The 3,947-nt window shown below is 41.8% G+C and overlaps 1 pseudogene; it reads left to right on the plus strand.

Moving 5' to 3' along the window:
- Positions 1-659: 659 nt before the first annotated feature.
- On the plus strand, positions 660-3,555 carry LOC101020638 (annotated as a pseudogene).
- Positions 3,556-3,947: the final 392 nt, after the last annotated feature.

Genomic DNA, 3,947 nt, shown 5'->3' on the forward strand with positions numbered 1-3,947 from the left:
AGTGGCTTGCGCCTGTAATCCCAGCACATTGGGAGGCCAAGGCAGGCGGATCACCTGAGGTCAGGAGTTTGAGACAAGCCTAGTCAACATGGCGAAATCCTGTCTCTACTAAAAATACAAAAATTAGCCAGATGAGGTGGCAGGTGCCTGTAATCCCAGCTACTAGGGAGGCTCAAGTAATCCTCCCGCCTCAGCCACCTAAAGTGCTGAGATTATAGGTGTGAACCATCGCGCCTGGCTTCCAATGGAATTTAAATGCATAATGATTTGATATAAATTTTCATTCGTATAAAAATATACAAGCTAGTCTTCCATGTTGCCCAGAGCAGAACTTGTTTCTGTAACAATTTATAGGAAAACATCATGAATCCCAAAGCCTTTGATACTCTGCAGGTAAAAGAGGAATTGTGCCTATTCCTTGCGTCAGGAGCTCATTTAAGTACAGATGGAATAGTGTGACATACAAGTGGACCACAAACACAACATCGCTAATCATCAGAAAAATGTAAATCAGGGCCGGGGTTGGGGGGCGGGGGGGAGAGTCAGGTGTCTGCGAGCTCTGCGTGAGGGCTCTGAGTGGCTGCAGCCGCTGCGCCTGCCACGAGACGGTGATCTTGGGCGCGGAAGGGCGAGGGCGCCCTCTGCAGGAGGAGTTGCCGCTGCCGTGGCCGCCCGGCTGCCGGGAGCCGACAGCTTCGCGCCGGCGTTGTCAGCTCCTTGAAACAAGGAATCATGTCTTACTCATCTTTGTATCCCCAGTGTCTAGCAGTTCCTGATACATAGTTTTAGCTGAATTTTGGGACATGGCCACTGCTTCACCAAGGTCTGATACTAGTAATAATCACACTGGAAGGCTGCAGTTACATGGTAACTGTTTCTAGCGCCAAACCTAAAAGAAGAAAGAACTGGTTCGGAACAGCAATATATACAGAAGTAGTTGTAGATGGAGAAATTAGGAAAACAGCAAAATCCAGTAGTTCTTCTAATCCAAAATGGGATGAACAGCTAACTGTAAATGTTACGCCACAGACTACGTTGGAATTTCGAGTTTGGAGTCATCATGCTTTAAAAGCAGATGCTTTATTAGGAAATGCAACGGTAGATTTGAAACACAACAGAAAATTGGAAAGAGTCAAAGAATAATTAAAACTTTCCTTGGAAAACAAGAATGGCACAGCACAAACTGGTGAATTCACAGTTGTGCTTGATGGACTGGTGCTTGAGCAAGAAAATATAACAAACTGTAACTCATCTCCAACCATAGAAATACAGCAAAATGGTGATGCCTTACATGAAAATGGAGAGCCTTCAGCAAGGACCACTGCCAGGTTGGCTGTTGAAGGCACGAATGGAATAGATAATCATGTACCTACAAGCACTCTAGTGCGAAACTCATGTTGCTCGTATGTAGTTAATGGAGACAACATGCCTTCATCTCCATCTCAGGTTGCTGCCAGACCCAAAAATACACCACCTCCAAAACCACTCACATCTGAGCCTACCAATGACACTGTTAATAGAGAATCATCCTCATTTGCCCCAACTGATAATGCTTGTGTCACGGGTATTCCAGTAGTGTCTGAAGAAAATGCCTTGTCTCCAAATTGCACTAGTACTACCGTTGAAGATCCTCCAGTTCAAGAAATACTGACTTCCTCAGAAAACAGTGAATGTATTCCTTCTACCAGTGCAGAATTGGGATCTGAATCTAGAATTATATTAGACCCTGACACCTCTAATTCTGGAAGTAGTTCTGCTTTTGAAGCAGCCAAATCAAGGCAGCCAGATGGGTGTATAGATCGTTTGTGACAGGAATCTGGGAATGCCAACACAGAAACGTTGCCATCAGGGTGGAAACAAAGAAAAGATCCTCATGGTAGAACCTATTATGTGGATCATAATACTTGAACTATCACATGGGAGAGACCACAACCTTTACCTTCAGGCTGGGAAAGAAGAGTTGATGATCATGGAAGAGTTTATTATGTGGATCATAGCACCGGAACAACATGGCAGTGGGCTACCATGGAATCGGTCCAAAAATTTGAACAGTGGCAATCTCAGCAGAACCAATTGCAGGGAGCTATGCAACAGTTTAACCAACGATACCTCTATTCAGCTTCAATGTTAGCTGCAGAAAATGACCCTTATGGACCTTTGCCACCAGGCTGGGAAAAAACAGTGGATTCAACAGACAGGGTTTACTTTGTGAATCATAACACAGAAACAACCCAGTGGGAAGATCCAAGAACTCAAGGCTTACAGAATGAAGAACCTCTGCCAGAAGGCTGGGAAATTAGATATACTCATGAAAGTGTGAGGTACTTTGTTGATCATAATGCAAGAACAACAACATTCAAAGATCCTCGCAATGGGAAGTCATCTGTAACTAAAGGTGGTCCACAAATTGCTTTTGAATGCAGCTTTAGATGGAAACTTGCTCACTTCTGTTATTTATGCCAGTCTAATGCACTACCCAGTCATGTAAAGATCAATCTGTCCCAGCAGACGTTGTTTGAAGATTCCTTCCAGCAGCTTATGGCATTAAAACCCTATGACTTGAGGAGGCGCTTATATGTAATATTTAGAGGAGAAGAAGGACTTGATTATGGTGGCCTAGTGAGAGAATAGTTTTTCTTGCTTTCCCATGAAGTTTTGAAGCCAATGTATTGCTCATTTGAGTATGCGGGGAAGAACAACTATTGTCTGCAGATAAATCCAGCATCAGCCATTAATCCAGACCATCTTTCGTACTTCTGTTTCATTGGTAGTTTTATTGCCATGGCACTATTTTAGGGAAAGTTTATCGATACTGGTTTCTCTTTACCATTCTACAAGCGTATGTTAAGTAAAAAACTTACTATTAAGGATTTGGAATCTATTGATACTGAATTTTATAGCTCCCTTATCTGGATAAGAGATAGCAACATTGAAGAATGTGGCTTAGAAATGTACTTTTCTGTTGACATGGAGATTTGGGGAACAGTTACTTCACATGACCTGAAGTTGGGAGTTTCCAATATTCTGGTGACTGAGGAGAACAAAGATGAATATATCAGTTTAATGACAGAATGGCATTTTTCTCGAGGAGTACAAGAACAGACCAAACTTTCCTTGATGGTTTTAATGAAGTTCTTCCTCATCAGTGGCTACAGTACTTCGATGAAAAAGAATTAGAGGTTATGTTGTGTGGCATGCAGGACGCTGACTTGGCAGATCGGCAGAGAAATAATGTTTATCGACATTACACAAGAAACAACAAGCAAATCATTTGGTTTTGGCAGTTCATGAAAGAGACAGACAATGAAGTAAGAATGCTACTATTGCAGTTCATCACTGGAACCTGCCGTTTATCTCCAGGAGGATTTGCTGAGCTCATGGGAAGTCATGGGCCTCAAAAGTTTTGCATTGAAAAAGCTGGCAAAGACACTTGGTTGCCAAGAAGCCATATGTGTTTTAATCGCTTGGATCTACCACCATATAAGAGTTATAAACAACGAAAGGAAAAACTTCTTCTTTTTGCAATAGAAGAGACAGGGATTTGGACAAGAATGAATGTGGCTTCTTGTTTTGGAGGAGCTACTGCATTTAAATATCCCAGCCAAGAAAAATTGCACAGAGAGCGTATACAAGCTGTTCGTTCTGTACAGTGAATTTTCTGAACCTCTCAAAGTATGTTTTCCGTTCTTCCACAGAAATATGCAAAACATATTTCATCCTTTTCTACTTTATTTATTGTTCTCGTGAAATGACTGACCAGGAAAAAGATCATCCTCAAATTCTGAAGCAAGTGAGAGACTTTATTAAAAATCCATATATAGCTATATAAGCATATATGATAGTGGCTCTAGTTTTACAGAGCTCCAAGTGCATTAAACATGACAGCTGTTCGTTCATAAAGATCTGGATTTGCTTTACCTTATTAATATTATCTAGCGGGAAAAGTG

The sequence above is a fragment of the Papio anubis genome, chromosome 2, assembly GCF_008728515.1.
Source record: "Papio anubis isolate 15944 chromosome 2, Panubis1.0, whole genome shotgun sequence".
NCBI classification, from domain to species: domain Eukaryota; kingdom Metazoa; phylum Chordata; class Mammalia; order Primates; family Cercopithecidae; genus Papio; species Papio anubis.